Source organism: Rhopalosiphum maidis, chromosome 1 (assembly GCF_003676215.2).
Source record: "Rhopalosiphum maidis isolate BTI-1 chromosome 1, ASM367621v3, whole genome shotgun sequence".
NCBI lineage: Eukaryota > Metazoa > Arthropoda > Insecta > Hemiptera > Aphididae > Rhopalosiphum > Rhopalosiphum maidis.
This window is the reverse complement of record NC_040877.1, coordinates 72,189,054-72,208,467: the sequence shown is the minus strand read 5'-3', so window position 1 is coordinate 72,208,467 and position 19,414 is coordinate 72,189,054. Positions and strand designations below refer to the sequence as shown.

General features: G+C 27.3%; 1 protein-coding gene across 2 annotated transcripts in view; it reads left to right on the top strand.

The window, feature by feature from the left end:
* LOC113549620 (adenylate cyclase type 5) overlaps nt 1-19,414 on the top strand; it is a 193,118-nt gene that overhangs the window by 12,675 nt on the left and 161,029 nt on the right. Inside the window, exon 1 of one of the 2 annotated variants that reach the window (XM_026951010.1) lies at nt 4,725-5,408. The exons of the other annotated variant lie outside the window; for it this stretch is intronic. The gene's annotated coding sequence lies outside the window, so the exon portion shown is untranslated. Of the gene's footprint in view, nt 1-4,724; nt 5,409-19,414 lie in introns of those variants that run through there. 2 annotated transcript variants of the gene reach the window in all.

The window sequence follows — 19,414 nt, the reverse complement described above, 5'->3', positions numbered from 1 at the left end:
TTAATTTTCAGTAGAAAAAAGAGTAAATGTATTCGAGAAGTACCTATATATTCTACTCAACTACTGAGAAAACATTTTAAAATAGTTTTTAGATTCTAAAAGGAATGAGGAAACTTAAGTAAAAAACAAATCAAATATAAAAAGTCAAAAAAATGTTTTGTTGATTATTATTGTTACCATAATATTAAAAATTTCAACAAATATTCATATGACACACGCATAGTGTATTATTGCCTATTTTATTTTACTAAAACTATGATAAACATTTTTGTATAACTGTCAATAATTTTCAGGAGAAAATCTATGATAAACAATCAGTCTTAAGATGTTTTTTTTACTGGGATATTACACCCAATGGTCAAAATTCTACGCCTCTACGGCATACGTTTATAAGGAAAAAATTCTCAATTTTATAAATAAGAATTAGTTACCGATAAAGTAATCAATTAGGGATGGTTATAACAAAAAAATTATTTGGAATGAGAAAAAAATTAACGTATATATTCTTTGATTATTGCAGATACTATGCTGGGAAAACAATGTTAAAATATAGTTCATCATTCTATTAAGCAATTAACTTGATTGTTTTATAATTTAACAAAATGGGATACTATACCTATTCAAAATTGAAAAATTAACGTATGGTAACTAGTTACCGTCGAACTACAAATCTAATGACACATTTTTCCTCGAATTGTGATAACTGCGTGTATTTAAGGTGTGGCTATATTTTAGATTTCTAGTTTCCAGACGTCACAGTTTTTAAAGTTGGTCGCAGTGCTTCAAAAATATTAATCGAGATTTTTATATGTCCCAGATGTTTGTATTATACCGTTTGGTAACAATTATCTTTATGCAATATCATTTGTTTACGTCATACCTATTTACTTATATTTAACAGTGAGATTGAAAATATGTTTAAAATATAAAAGAAAAAAAAACTGATTTATTTGATCATTATCAACAGTTATAAAAGACCTGTTGTATTAAAATGTTATTTAGTAGGTAGGTACTAACAATAATAATGATAATTTATTTATTTTAACCAATGTATATTTACAGTTACTTAACTTATTTGATGACATAATAATTTTGTGCCTGTTCACCACTAAGGAATAATTCTTATTAACAAATGGTAAATACCGAATATTTGTTAACATTTTTTTTTTTTTTTTTATTAATATAATTAAAAAACAGAGAATTGTACCCTTCAATCCCGCCGAAACATAGCCTAAATATATAATGTGTTTATATATATATATATTTCTATACACCCCAATTAAAACTAATTTTTTTTTTTTTTAATATTTTTAAAAATTTTAATGATTATTTAAATTGAATATTAAAATAAAAAACACCATTATTTAGCCTTATGATATACAAACTATAATTCATTCTTGCAGTTATCTTATGAATTCCACAAATGTCCACGTGTTCCTGGAAATTACTCATCCATAACTGCGGGAAATAAACATAATTCAAAGAAGCATTTTTTTGTCATTAAATCTGAAATTCCCACTGGCCATTGGTGGGCCAATTTTATCGGATATTTAATCTCATTATTACACTAATATAAACATTTATCACGAATTAATTAAATCATGAAAGTTGGATGTATCATATTTATTTGATTAATATATAATACATACTTTAGGTATTTATTAAAAAAAAAGTAATATTAACAATGTATATTATTGTGATATTTCTTATACAAAATTGAGATGTGTACCTATACATCTGATTTCATTACCAGAGGGGCAATTTGAATGTTTTCTCCTGGGTGTGCCAATTTTTTATGGCAGGCAGATTTTAATATTTCACTATGGTATTTATAAATACAGAATGTTCAAAAAGTTTAGAAACTGTCATTAAACTAATTAAGACCGATAAACGATAATAATATAATTAATGAGGTTAATAAATATACTACACTATTAATGTACAGTTCCCCCCCCCCAAAAAAAAAAAAATCAGAATTTTACCACACCTACCTGATCCATACCTACTATGATACATAATACTATACGCCCTATTTCGGAGTTTGTCGATTGCGTCCCAGATGCAGGTAAACGATTTTTTGTCCACCCTTTCCGTGTTCTGATTGCGTCTTATTGTATAGTAGGTAAGCGTTAATTTGACAGATAAATTTACATATTAAATCTAATATTTTTGTCATACATGGTGTGGAGATATATTTAAACATGAATTGATTTTTACTTGATGAGCTTACGAACATTTTATTGCGCTTGCGAAAGCTTTCAATCAAAATTTAACTCTTTTTTTTCTCATCCCAATATTCATCAATTTCTAAATATTTTAAAGCATCGTCAAATAGATACATACATAAAAATAACGTCAAGTTATGATTTAATACCTGTGAAACGCAGAGAAAAGTATTTGAAATAACAGAAATTTATTGATAAACAAATAAACAACTCAAATAATAAAATTATAACCCCTTTACAATATCATAAAACTATTTCACTTAAAAACCCTTTTTTTAAATGACATAATTGGACTTAATTTTATTGATTTTTATATTAATATTATTTTATATTACTGATAAGAAATATATTATTTTATAACACTAACTAGAAATGTATTATTTAAATTTTTTATTCCTACATACATATTTTGACTTAATTTTATTGATTTTTGTGTTAATATTATTTTATAACACCGACAAGAAATATAATATTTAAATTATTTATTCCTATATATTTGGATTTATTTTTATTGGTTTTTGTATTTACAAAATAAATATTAATTATGACTATTCGTTTTACAAAATTGTAAGCTTATATATCATACAATAGGACGCAATCGGAACATAAAAAGGTAAGAAAAAAATTTACCTATTCGACTTGTGGACGCAATCGACATATACTGAAAAGCTATAAAACGTTGAAACGGGATGCAATCGAATGACGCCCTTATATTTTATTATTATAATGCACATATGTGTATTTGTTCTAGACGTGTGCATCATCTTATATTCATTCCATAGTATAGAATCTATACCATTATGGAGTTCTACCCTAATTCTTTTTGATTATTTAACAAAATGTACCATAATAATCGTTAGGTACACTGCTATATATTATATTCATGTGCTGAATAAGTCGTTTTATCGCTTACTTCATGCATTGCTATCTACAAGTTCATATTATAAATATACTCAGTCCAGCGAGAGAACGCGCCAATTTTGCGTATCTCTACGGGACATCCTCCTGTAGTCGAACCGGTCTCGATGGTAGCGTATATAGCGTGTAACATACACAGAATTGATTTTCGCCTGTCCGCAACGCGTTCTCTCGTTTGACATAATATAGGTAATAACTAATAGTATTCAATTAATTTAAATGTTTTGAAAATTTCATTGTGTATATTAAATACAATGATTTACGAAAACATTTTATAATTCTGAATTACAACAAAACAATTAAAATCGTTACTCTTTGTTTTTTTTTTAAAAATTGTGCTTATATATTTTTTGAGTTTTTGGTTTTGGAGTAAATTAGAATTATAAGAAATTTTATATTCAATTTTTAAACTCTAAAGATATACAAATTTAACATTTTATAAATTTTCAACTGCAGTTAATAATTTTGAAAATTTCTTGATTTTGTTTTAGTTTGTTAACATTTACAAAATGAGGTAACTCTTTATCTTTAATATTTTTAAATAGTTTTAATAAAAGCTCTAAAGAAATTTTGAATTAAATATCCAAAGCTTTTTGAACCAGCGGTTTTTGTCTTTTATTGATTATAATTGAAAAAAATCTATAATTTCACATATTTATAAATAACTTAAAAAGAGACAGAATATTTAGAAAATGCTAATATAAACATTTGGTGCAAATTTCAAGTGTCTGCGCTTATTTGTTTTTGAATTATATAATATAAATAGGTAAATAGATTTTGTCAAAAACTGATTTGAGTAAAAATGTCCGTTTTTCTTTAATTATTTTTTTTGTTTTTCCATTCATCACTCCGCTCGGAATCTAAAATATATTTAAAATTGGTGTATTTGTAACGATGTAATACACGAGTATATTAAACTGACCTAAGTTTCAAACGATGTATTAAATATATTAGGTGTCCACATTACATAAATTTCACCGAAATCGTACGTATTATGTATAAATCATTGGCTTATTCGCTCAAACGATATTTTATCTAAGGAATTTCACCCAAACGATTAACCCTAACCGGCCCGTGATTCAATCGTAGCTGTGCCTACGTAATATAAATATGTAATAATGTATCGTTTTCGTCGAGTGTGCATGTACCGTATACGTTCACGTGGTAAACGATAATAATTTTCGGATTTCACAATTTCGCAACAGTCTACGTAATGTCATCTATTTTCACAGGATTTCGTGAAACCAAGTTCGATTTCCCGTCGACGGTAGGCCGAAAACGATGTAAGCTCCGAACACACGACGATAATAATAATAATAATAATAACAATAATAATGATGACGATGACGGTGATAAATAATTTATATTGCTGTTGTGAAGAAGAGCGCGGCGGCCGCGGCTGTAATAATAATATATTAGTATGTTATTATTATTATCATGTACTACAACTTACACCGCAGTGTTTCGTCGAGCGCATGACAGGCGGCGCGGCGGCGGCGGCGGCGGCGGCATTTCTCTCGCGGCGCGCGCGGACCACCTGTCGCCGACGCGATTGCTCACCGCCACAACGCGACACAATATTCGCCCGCGCGACGGTAAGGACAATCGTCGTGGCGCGTCGCCGTCGAGTCTCTCTGCCGAGCGCGTAAAAGAGTGCTGCTTTACTTGCGCCCGCTCGCTCGTGTGTGTGTGTGCGTGTGTGTGTGCGTGCGCGCGTGTATATTCGCGCCGTGTGCTGCCGCCGCCGATAACCGATCAACTCCGTACGTAGTCGTCGCACATTCGAGTCACGTAACGAGCCAAATAAATAGATTGATATCATAAGTAGACGCGCGCCAGCGAGCGCCTCTCTTCTGCACATATTTTCTTTTATTATTAACATTATGTCATAATATGCATCATTGAGATATTATATCGTTAACAAAACATATTAAATAATAATAGCATCGCCGCGATCTATAGCCGGTAATTCGCTGTTCTCGCGGTCTCGCTGCCACGGTCGCCGCCGGTCGGTGGTTCGCAATCTCATCAATCGTTATAATACTATTACGTATACGTTTGTGCCGTGTAAATTCGTGAATTCTGTCTATTGAATTATTGTTATTATCATCGTCGTCATCGTCATCATCATCATCATCGCCGTCGTCGACGTTTACCTTCGTCAGCGCCGCCGTCGCCGCAGCCACCACTGCTCGCCACTGCCGTCCGCTCCCACTCCGTCACAGAGATTCACCCGAGACGCACTTACCACCGCCACTGTTGCAGGTAAGCCGTTCACTTTTCGTTCGGTTTGGTATTTATTTATTTTTTTTTTTCCTCCGCGTTCATTCATACATCGTCCTTAAACCCGACCGTCGGCCATCCGCTGCAGCAGGCGTGACACACGTGTGCAAATCTACGCATGTAATTTTTACATATATCTATACGCACTCGTTTATTCGTTTCGAGACTTGTTAGTTTCGTTTTTTCATTCTCGACCACAATGCGTTTTGTAATCACGCGCTGCAATGTTCGTGTAAACGATATAATATGCTCAGATATTATCTTAATATAGTATATATATATATTATAATAAACTAATAATGATTCGGCGTGTAATAAAAATATGATTGTTTTATCTTAATGACGAGTGGATAATAATTACAAGTCAGTAAAAAAACCGTTTATTGAAAACGTTTGTACTATCACTACTATCATTGTTTTTATAATAAATGTATTGGGGATCTCGTAATTTTGTATGATTTAATAATGCACCTGATATAATTATAATTATATTTAATAACTATTCATTATTTACGCTAAGTAAGTGTTTTCTACGGTCTTAAAACATATTTTTTTATGTACCAAGGTGGCCAATTGTTTCGTCGTAAATAATATAAAGATTTTTCATTTTATAATTTAAATTGTTTCTTCTGCAAATACGACCTTTACAGATTTTTCTATAAGTCGAAATCGTTAAAATTGAAATAAAAATGGATCGTTTTTGTAATGATAAGTTATAGATAGCTCTTAATCAATTACAATATATTTGTAGCTCTTTGATGTTTCCCTTTGATTATTTGTATTCCCTAAGTTGATGTTAACATTTAAACTAACTTAAGTTTAAACGTTAAGTTAATTATCTAATACTTGCACCAAAATACGTAAAAGTCGCTTAATTTTAATAACACGGAAATGACTAGAATTACTGAAATGATAAACGTGCTATTTAATTATAGAATATTGTAATTGTAGGTATGCAGAGTTATACCTATAGTTAAAAATATAAACCAATAAAATAAATTAAAAAGTTTATAATGATGTTTTTTGATTTAACTTTTGGTTATTAATTAACATTAATTATACAGTTAGGTTTATAACTGTTTTATTTGTAGTGTCAGTTGTCATAATTAATATAACCACGTGTATTTTTGTATGGTAAATGTTACATTTCCATGAAATAGTTCAAGGCTAGATGAAGAACGAAGAATTAATATCACTCGTTGACTAACCAAATTTTTTAAAAGTGTATTGGTTAATATTAGTTTTAGGATTTCGTCAAATTGATAATATTATAGTTCATACATACTCTGCTACCTACTACAATTATCTTACAAGGTTATACGATTCATAATTTATATTTTATTTGATAAAAGGAAAGGAAAAGGATAAGTAGGCTTATAAAAACAATGCAATATTTATTATACAAATATTGATACATAATTATGAAGATTATGTAAGCCGTCGCTCTTTATTATTTATACATATAATATATATTTATTTTCAGTTGTTTTAGTATTTCAATGTTCATATTAAATATTTTCAACGAGACATAGTAATCAAATTAAGATAATCTAAGAAAAAAAATAGTATAACAAAATGTTAGATAATAAAGTAGACGGACTGTGTAAGTAATTATTGTTTAAGAACGATGAAACATATTTTTGTTGTTTACATATTATATATTTTAATCATTTCGACTTAGTACCTATAACAGTATTATAGCCTTATTGCACAAAAAAATTCATAGAAGTTTATTATACCACAAGTTATGAAGCTAGCTGACTTAACCCAATTAGTTGATAAGTAGCATTTACAGGAGATAATAATTTTAAACAAAGCAAGTGAAATAAAATACTAACAGAGATAGCGGCGATATACCAATAAAGTACACTGGTAAAATAGAATCATGTATTTTTATGTCATATATTAGTATTATAATATTATTCTTGTCATTCACGCTTGCTAGTTTTAACTTTTTGAAAAGTAACATAATATAACGAAAGAATATACATTTAATAACCTAGATATTTCATTGTTTTTAATATTTATAATGTAGATAATATATTTATGTATATATATATATATAACACTATATCAGTATATTATTCGAATATGTTAGAAAATATTTTAACTTAAAAATTCAAATACACTAAAAAAGTATTCTTATTAGTTTATCAATATTGGTCTTACAATCTAAAAAAGGTATACAGTTAAATAATACTTATTAATATTTTGAATATTAAATATATTATATTCTATAGAATTAAGAATATGATGTGATTATACACAATCATATGATACTTTTTATCACAAATTTTGGATAACTTAATTTTTTATACTAGATTTCTGTTTAAAATTGAAATTTCCAATAAAAAATGTGATTTACTATTTTAATTACACATCTATGTAGATCTGTGATTTATATAGAATTATAATTACCATGGAGTACCGTCTGATATAGTACGTATTACATGATTTATTAAAGGTAATGATTGATAAAATTGTTAATTTATTCATTTAAAATCGACAATTTAATTTTTAACACTCAATTAAAATATAGGTAGTGTTGTTAGCATACAATGAAAACTCACTTAGAACGTGATTTGTTTTTTATGTATTGTTATTACTTTTATTTTATTAACTTTTATATTTTATTTATTTTAAATTTTATTTCAACTATGCCTAGTATTTGATAAGTTGTATCCAAAAGAATGTTTCGATATTAACGACTTTTGGCTGATTTTCGTCAATCCATATAAAGCATAGTAAGTTATTTGTTTTAATTTTTAAATGTAACAAAAGTAACATTTTTAAACACTAACTACGCAATAAAAATTAATACTATATATAAGCACATAAAATAAACTCTAAAAATATCCATTTTATTAATCCCAAGAATATGTTATTTCATCTAATTCAGTATTACTAGTTTTACTAGTATTTTGAAATTTTCCAGGTTTTAATATTAAGCTAAAATTAATTTTCTAAAAATAAACAACTTTATTGGTCAATCATTTAGACTAGTATATTACACAATATACATATTCAGTCATGTCTTAAGAATATGGCTTAAAGTGAGAACTTTTCATTTTACCTAATGAATAATTGGATAACATAAGAAACACATATTTAAACTTTAAATCTATATTTTAATATTGCATTACTTTCTAGAGAACTTATATTTTGTAACTCAAATCAACATAAAAAACATATAAATGGAGACACGCTTTTTGCAAGAATGTTCGTAAAGTGTCATTCTTTTTAACATTTTCAATTTATTTTTTTGTCACTCAGACTAATGAGAAAATATTTTGAAATATATATGTAAAGTGGGTCTCATATCAACCTGTTTTTATCTTAAAAAGGATTGTATCTGGATATTTCAACTACAATCTACAAGTATACTTACTAACTATATATATTGAGCAAAAAGTAAATAATGTAATTTTGTTGATATAAATCATTAATTTATCTATCCTCGTAAAAAATATTTACTAAAAACACTATAATTGCTCAATATAACCTGAATATATGGGATAATTTAAATTCGAAGTTATAGTCATTTCTCCAATTTTATAGATTCAATTATTATAGATTATAATGATTAAATAATTTTATCGTATAATTTTTATAATTTAGAATCATCATATGTAAAATATTGCTCTTACGTTGTGATATTTAGTACAAGAGTATGGTATATCATTTTAAGAATACCATATTGTGTATTAGAACATGGATCCATATAGTGCTGCAAAATTGCCCCAGTGCGCATTTATGGGTTAAAGTATGTACTAATATCTTATTAACAATTAATAATTAACGCATAGAAAATTTTATAAAAATAAAGCAATAAAAATATATTTTACACAGACAATATTTTATTGATATATTTATTTTACTATATTTTAAGCAAATTAATTTGAATTTGTTAGAATTTCAATAATACATTAATAAAATTACATGTATTACATATATTAGAAAGCTTTGCATTTTACTCATAACGCTCGCCAATCACCCTAGATCAATAGGTCAATCCACCCTTGATGTTTTAACAAAAATTATTTTTAGATTTTGATATAATATGGTACTCATAACTGTCATTTTTTAAAATAGTTTTTTTTTATTTAATATGATAGATAATATTATATTATATATCATGGTAGGTCTGGAGTATAAAATATTTTCTTCAGAATTATTAGTATTTGTAAATGTTGAACTGTTTAGACTTAGTTATATTTAAGTTTGCATGATCTGCAAAAATATGTATTATTAGCTTGTAATAAATAAATAAAAAATAAATTCAATATTTTTGTTAGTGACACCTTTGGAGTAAACTTTAAAAATATTATAATTATATATATATATATATATTTATTATTTAACACATTTACTGTGTAGTGTGTCTCCTTATCTATCATGGTTCATATATTGAGCCTTGAGAGACATTACATACACAGTTAAACTTCCTTATAGCAGACACCCTTTAAGACGAACATCTTATAAAGGAAAATAAGTACAGTTCAGTATAACCCATACCCTATATATTTTATTACTATAACGAAAACTCGTTATAAAGATAAATTAAAAATCAGTTGGTCCTTAGCGCTTCCGTTAGAAGAAAGTTCTTTTGTAATTACAAAATAATTAAAAAAAAAACTTAATTAGGTAATCAACTAATTATATAACGATTGGGTATCGTAATAGTTAACCAGAGTGTAATTAATTTTAAGATTGTCTCCATTGTGTTAAAAAAATATATGGAGAAAAAATGTATTAATATATGTATACGGGGAGTGTAAATCAAACTTATTTTAATTTTCAACAATCATTTCACTATTTTATAAATAAGTAATTATTTTTGTTAAATAATATTTTTTTAAATGTCAATGCCAACTTAAAAATATTTTTATTAAACATTGCAACACACTTAATTATAGAGACAGCTGGACCATGATGGTTTTCAAATATAAAAATAAAAATCCTAACCTAAATTAATTAAGCAACTAGCTTATTATAAATGGTTTTCATATTATATTTTACAAACTTAATACTATGTGCATATCTACGATGGCTACAACAAAATAAAGTTAAGTAACGAATTGTATAATTTAAACATGTACATTTTACTGTAGGAACGCATATTTTGTAGATACATTTTACGATAGTAATTAGGATTTAGGATGTAGTTTTACACAATTTATATACCTATATTTGTTTATATTTACTACATCAAACATTACACTTTTACTTTTGTAGTATAATATGTGTTAGTTAATTATTAAATTAAATAGGATTTTATTTGCACGGGTAAAAATACTATGGAATATCTCAATATATTATTTTCACAATATGACAGTGCTTATATCCATATAGATATACGTAATACAAAAATGTTATTAATTGTTTTAACTGTTGTATATAACAGATCAATTTATGTATTTTTAAATTTTCTATCAGTAAATTTTGGTTAATCGTAATTATTATTTATTATTATGATTAATTGTAAGTACCTATATCACATATTATACGTAATTTAAAATATCAATGCTATTGTCACCGCCCTTATAGATAAGTACCTATTGATAAAAAGGAGAAGTGTGTGATTAATGTAATATATACTTATCGTAATATTACCATTTCAATTTTGTTATCTTTGTGGTATTTATTAAAATAAATTTTTATGTTAAGCTTGTCTAAAATTAAATAAAAAAATAAATCAAATTGAATAAAATATTTGTACATACCTAGTACAATAAGAGATTCTTTTAAGTTTAAATCATATGAATATTATTGGTTATTAAAATTTTCAATACTAAATTAGATTATTAAAAAGTTAATAACATTTTTAAAAAGGAAAATTTTTTGATAATTCATGATATTTAAAAAATATATATACTAAGATATTATCGATTATTCTGTGTTCTTATTAGAGTAAAAATAATGTAGGTAAATTATTTTTTCAATGAAAAAAAATATCGGTGATACCTAGATTTTTATCATTACATGCACTCCAATATTCAATCTAAAGTAATATTTTGTAAAATTGAATTTTTAAATTTAAATTTTACTTACGTCTAGAAAAATAATCGAAAACATCAAAATTAAACGCAGTAGTATTTTATACTTATCCATTAAAATATAGATGCTATACAGCTCAAATAACGTAATTATTGTTCAAAAACAGTACTTTTTAAACTACTACTTGATTCGTTGAAAGCATGTCCCACAGCACTGTTTGTCATACAGTTGGGAAAGTGTGCAGTGGTAAATGTATTCAACAACGACATTATGCGCATTTTATGAACTCCGGGGTGTAAGAGTGAAAAGGAAACGACGAGTGCCGAGAGAGAACGGCGCCCCGCCACAAAAGTCTGTAGTCTGTACTATGGCTACCGGCACGTTTCCGGAGGCTGTAGCGATAATTTTGTCGAACGCGTTCTCGATGATGTTATTCTCATACAGCAGCAGTTAGTGCTTATTTGGTCCTATTTTGGACCCACGTTTATAGTGCACGTAGGGATTACCTATACAAGATCGACTCATTTTTTGAACGAATTTCGTTTTGATTTGTTGTATCCAGATATGACATCCGTGATAAAATACCACGAAGGGACTGATTTTTTTCGGGACAGCGAGAAAACGTGGTTTATTGTATTATAAGTTGGCCTGTCGTCATAGGGTAATATCGAAAAGCAGTCGGTCGACGGCGAAGAGTATGAGATTCACTGCGTTCTCTTAGAAAACATAGTTCCTATTTTTGTTACGTGAAACGAAATTGTTAAAATAACATACCTATACCTATATTTATTTACTCTAAATTACCCACTCAAATCTAATCTGGTAAGGTTCGGAGAAAATATTTGCGGACAACTATAATACTATATGCTGTTATATTAGACAAAATAGACCAATAGCTCTTTTTCTCCGTTTGGAATGTTGAAAAAGTTTCATAAATAATTATGTTATAGGTACCCACCTCTATTTAGCAAAACGCTTAATCAATGCCAGAGATAAATGAGAACAACCCTCAGACCCCTATTGTTCAACGCAAGTCTTCATTATTGTTATATCCATCACTGGCAAAATAATAATACAATTATAATCGAAAATGAATTTAGTTTTTCTTCGTTGAACTTTCGTAAACTTCGTTTATAATTTATTTGTGGTTGGATATAAACACTATTTTATTTTTGATTGTATTTACTTTTGTGACGATAATTAATTGTTAATATATCAATACCTATATTAGCTTATAAATGCTATTATTTCGTGAAATTCAGGTACCTACCTCATACTCTAACCAAATCAAAGTGATAAAATATGCGTAATATACGCATATAACTAGATAATTAAATTATTTAATACATTTCTTTCCGTTTTTACGTTACTTAGTGTATACGTATATACCTACATCGATAAAATGTACATTGACTTTCCTGCCCAAATACTCTTAAAAACAATTTCATCATTTTTGATATAAAGTTGTGCCAATATCCAAGTTATCCGTATTATTGTATTTTTATATATATATAAATCATATGTTATATCACAAGTTGTACCTATTATAAGTCGTAAAGGCCAAAGGGTGTCAGAATTAATTTTGCACTAACAAATTGACTAATATAAGTATATAAATTATAGATACTTATATAATAGTATAATAAGTGAAAGAATGTATTGGTTATCATTTTATAATGTTTTATTGTAATATTAGGTTTTAGATTAAATAATAATAATAATATTAATTTTTGTACTTAATTTAATTTAGAAACAATATAATTAATACTTTAATAACTCTTATTAAATATTTTTTTTAAATACAATAACTGTATAATTGAGTTAAATCATAGAAAAAGAATTCAATACTTTAACGGAAACAATATGTGATTAATATTATTTTAATTTATTCTGGTAACATCCTGTGAAGACGGAAAACTAAATAAAATGCTAACATTGTACGCATATGCTATGGCTGATATCTGTCGTTTATTAGTTATAACTCATTACATTTTTACCTGTACGAGTCCTACATTTATAATTGAATGGTCCCATAGTGATTCTATATCATTAGTGATTACTTATACAATATGCTATTGTTTATCTATTAAGACTGGACATCAATTATTGGTTTTATAACTTCTACATATAATACGAATATGCGCCACAGTGAAAGCGTTTTTCCTTCAAGGACACGTATTTACTATTTTATATCAAAATATAAGCTATACAGATTAATATTCTCACAATAGTACTGTTAATACAATATTTCTACTTGAAGATTAATAGCAATTTTAGTTTTGAATAATATTATTACAATTATAAAATCGAAAATCAAACTTATTGCATTTTTGGTATTATTCATAGCTTTTAAATGCAATAATTGGGTTTTAAATTTACTTAACCGATATATTATTATAATAACAATAGTTTGGTCGAGCTGATTAAGTCGTGCCTGTAGGAGGGGGTAGTCAAATTTACGCATATGAAAACATTTTTTACAGCTCATTTTATTTGATTACTTAATCAAATCTGTATCAAGGGTTAATTGTATAAGTGTTTTTATTTTATTGTTACTTTAGTTACCACCAGTACGCCGCTTCTCAAGACGATTATAGTATTATTTTTTTTTGTAACTAGTTAAAAACATGATCTATTTGGGTTTGATAAAAAATAATGAAATAAATTATTAAAAAATGATTAACATTACAACAATTATATTTTAATCTCTAAACCTCTTTAGGAATTCGTTGCGTTAAATTAAAGAAATTGAGATTTTAAATATTCAGTGTAAAAACAATAAAACAATTTTCATTAAGTAAATCACTTTTACGTTTTACCTACAGAGTTGAGCCTTTTAGTTAAAAAATAATTAAAATATAATTCGTTGATTATCTTTTTGTTATATTCTCAAAAATGTTCAATATTGTTCGAAAACTCTAACATTTAAATTGACTGATATCATAAAAGATTTTATTGTCAAAAAAATTTTTAAAAAAAATTAATAACTTTCTATAAACTATAAAGTTGATAAAATGATACGACAAAAAATCATTCAAAGTTTTGGCTATCTTTATACTTGGTACTCGTAATATATATTTATTTTACAGTATTGTAAACGTCACTCAAATTCGATATTCACAAATGACATTATGTGCTCGTTTCGTGTTTCACAAAGGGTAGTAGGTGTATTGTTTGTTTTAACGGGTTGACTTTTATCAAATATATAAACACAGTTTTGATAAAAAAAAATTATTCTTTTCTATTAGATTATCATACCTATAATTCTTACTCAATTTCAAGTGTTGACAGGCAATTATTCAATTTTGAGTGATATTGAAAAATATTGAATACATTATTTTAAATTAAACATAATATTTTATATTTGGTTTATATAAGTCAATTTTTGAGTTATTCAGTTAACCGATTAGAATATTTGTTATGGGCACATCATAATACATAATATTCCATAAATTCGAGTAGTTTTGAGTAGTATGAATCTCAGTCGTATGTTTATCTTAAATAAAATTCACCATTTATTTTGACGTACAACGTCTGCAAACAAGGACATCTATTATTCATATGTTTGTTGAATTGATAGATGAACCATAATCCAAATTTTTAAACTATTTAGATAGATGTAAAAAAAAATATACACGAGTGTATGTTGAACTTGACAAGCGGCAGCTGAAATGATAACTTTGTTAAGTTTGAATCTTTAATAAATATAACCCAATATTGCAAAAACAACTTTATCTTGTGAAATTGAGACGGGTTTGGTAGTGTTATTATTTTAATAACGTTTTTCAAAAATGTACTCATAAAAGTTCTTGTATTATGTTTAGCTATTGTTGTTATTAGTAGTAAGTACATGCCTAAAGCATATGACATATAAATATTTGAGATTAGGTTGCTGTATATATGCACTATAATATATCTGGTCTATATGTATATTGTACATTGTATATGAGCTATGTTGTCTTGTTATTTTAAATAACACTAAAACTTTTTCATTTCTATTCAATGTTTCAAAATATTGAGCTTTCAATTATAATAAGGTTTTTTACTTTGAACAATTTTGTTACAGACATATTGTATTTAAAATATGTATAAAAATATACCGATGGCAATTAATATTAAATTGTATATTTGTGCAACTTGTGATGATGTCATTTGTTAAAGTATACTTATCATACAATAAGTTACGCTTAAGATGACGATAATATATTAAATAGATAACCATTTATTTATGTAATGATAATCAACCGTTTTAAGATTGAAAAATTGATTATTAGTCTACAAAAATTCTGACTGACTCAATTGTTTTTAATAATTTTCAACACGGAGATGATGAAACTATTCTTAATTGAATAAGTTTCACTCCAGATTATTGTGTAAGGGTAATGAAAAATTTAGTAGATGATAATTGTTTATTTTTTATGGTAGGATGATGCAGTATCAAATTATCGTGGACGTTAATGTGTTTAATATTACATAATTTTCAATTTTTATAACTAGGGTTTTTTATGGTTCAAGGAAATTTAATATGAGCTCTCATTTTTAATACGGTTCTGTGTTATATTGAAATTTTATATGCAAAAAATAACTCCCTGTACTGAATTCGATGTATTGGCGTTTTAAATTTAAAATTTGGTTAACGTGATATAAATGATGTAATGGAGTTTGAGCGACTCCGTATAATAGTTTTTTTTTCGGTTATGTTAGGTTACGACTAAAAATTCTTTATTCAGGAAATTAAAAAAGCGCGTTAATTTTATCGTTTTGCTAACTCGTTGTCAAGAAATTTGAATTGTGTCTCATTTTTTAAAATCCGATTTTTTTCGTGCTTATTATAATAGCAATATTATAATGCTGCTCGCACGCTAAAGTGCGTGATGTGCATAGTATTATCACAATATGTGCCTAATATAATGTGACAATATTCTCTGGCGGACGGCCGACTTATCAGCCACCAACAAATTATTATTATCATTATAAATTGTTATTCCGCGTTGTATCGAACATTCAACGTTTTGAGGTCGGGTTTCTCGCAGTCTTCCGGATATCTTACGTTTTCCAGTGATCCGAAACCATCATAATATTATAATATTATACACGTAAACGTAACAATATATTATTGACTCTCCGTAATCCGTTGCTTTTAATAGGGTTTATAATTGGTTTTTGAGAAATGTTTCAGCGCAGCACGCACGGCCGTGTAACGAATTCGCATACATATTACATTTCGTATGACGCGCAATCCGTAAGCGCTTATAAAATATATTCGGTCGCAATTAGCAGACAATGGCCGGGGCTCTCTATGCGCGTTCACACGGTTTAGCAATAGTTTTACGAACACATTTGAATTTATCTCCGCGCGTTCGCGTTCGCATTCGATTACGTGTTAATGATTTGCGGTCGACACGCGCGTTAATACCTGACCCGCGTATATAGGTACTCACGAAAAACACTGAATTTCAAACGCGTCTTTATAATATTATTGTCGCGTTAAATCGATTTCATTCGTCGTTTTTGGCTCGGTCGTGCGTGATGGTAAGCGGGGTTGAACAAGACGTCGACCGAAACGAGTCCAAAGGGATATTTTTATTTTCCACGGCACGCCAAACAGGGCGTGGATTAACCAGTCGAGGCTGGTATTATACATTATTATAAATATTTTACAGAGGTTCTCAAACTGTGGTTCACTGGTACGCAGAAGACTGTACAACCTGTAGTTGGTGTAACAGAAAATAAATTAAATTTATTTTTATGAGAATTATTTCACAAAACGACTAAAATAGGTGCGAATATAAATTGTTTAGTAAATAAATAACGGATAGAATCAATCTGATGAGTACATTATTAACAACGGTTTTAATAATATTTTACTTATTTATCGTTTGAAATAGTTTTGGTTTAATTATTTAGAGGTATGTGACTGATCCGTATAGTATATAGTCATAGTAGGTATGTGGTACGTGAATAGTTAAGTTTTAGAATTGCTAGTAGTGAAACAAATTAAGCAATGTCGTCATATGCTGTAGCTCTAAACGCATTCGAACAATGTTGTATTTTACGGTACCATAATAATAAGGCTGTTGTCCTGTTTCAGCGATAGTCATTGAGTTGTGAACTACGAGCAACACAGTGCCCCGAATTATCGTGGGCTGTACCTTTGCTCAACCTACGTATACTGACTTTAAACTATGTTATCGTTTTATACATCTTCAGAGTTTGTGTTGTGTCTTAGTTCAACCTTCAGTAGATCACGTGCAAGCATGGTACTTCCAAACACCTATATTTGGTCACTACTAAAGTAATAAATTGTTTTACTTATTCTATGGACATTAAAGCACACGCGTTCAATTGAAATCTGAAAAATATAAAAGTGTTAGGAGGACGTTATACCAAAAGTAAAAATAAATTAGTAAACAGCTTTGTGTTTTGAAAACAAAGTACAAAATTTTTACCGTAAAAACAACTGGCATATGAATTATAAATTATCTGGATACAGTCATGATTAGAGCATCACTTTATTCACAATGCAATTTTTAAAAAAAGAGAATATTTATATAAATTTTTTGTTTTATCGATATTTTTATAAACAACGAATGTATGTATTTTTATTGATATCAAAAAAATTAAAAAAAAAAAAATTAAAAACTTAGTCTTATTAAATTCTAAATTTCCATTAAGACAACGTTTTTAACGAAGTGTGTAGCTTTGAATTGCCACTGTATATAACGTAGAATTGGTGTTTATATTTTTTGATTCTATATTACTCATCTAATATTATGTAATGCCTTTCAACATTAATTTTTAACCTTAATTCCAATTTATAATTTGATTATATTTTGTACTGTATATATTTAATTTCCAGGTTTATTTAATCATTAATTGTAAAACAAATTATTATTCATCCGCGTGGGCGTTTAATACTTATGTAAATAAATAATAAAAGCAGAAGCGGAAATAATCTACATTCTATATAAGTGAAAAAGTTAGTTTTAAAAATCAATAATGATTAGTAAACGTTTTATCAATTAAATAATATTTTGAAGTTCTAATGCCTGTTGTTGTGTATACTTGTATGTGGCTGTTGAATAGGAATATGTTACAATTTAAAATTAGATTTTTAAACGTAACATTTATATTCTTAATATTATTAGTAATATAGTTATAATGGTAATAATTAATAACCATATTATTATAGTTATACTATTATATGTAAGCACACAGTGCACAACATAATTATAAATAGTTAAGTGCTAACTACTATTTCACTGTCATGTATATTATAATGTACAATAATTGAAATTAAATTTAAAGTTAAAATTTCAGTTTATCTAACATTTATGCATTGTTCATTTTTTTGACGCCAAAAAAATTAAACTTAAATGTGTATACATTTTTATTTTTCTATAAAACAATGTATTTCATTATATATTTTTTAGATTATCTGTTTATTAATTCGTCCTCAAAAAATAATTAAAAATAAACATTGATGTCGTCGTTAATTATCATTATATTGGCGTTGTTAACTTTGTTACCGATTACTGTGTGTGTTTGTGTTTAATTATAATGTTTTGTGTTGATGGATTATTCTTTTTTTTATCGCAGATAAGACAAACCAAGCTGAGCCAATACACGCGTTGGGTTAATTTTCTAGGACGTGCTGTTGTTTTTAATCAGTTATCGCATAAGAAATGTTGTGAATATAATATAATCGTATAGCGAGGAAATAGTAGATGGATATAAGCAAACTAAATATATTATATACATGTGTGTAATGCGGACCATGAACTAGTAACTAGTTAATGGACCAGCCGTCGGACGCCGTACGACTTTAATAAAAAAGAAAAAAAATTATGTCTAACCTTTAATAAAAACAAATGATTTCTAGTCAGTCTTTCAAGTATTTTTATTATCACACCCTCTGAAACGGCTAATTCGATTTTTAATCTAAATTCTATGGACAAAATTAAAGGCCGATCCTTTAGAAAAAATATTTA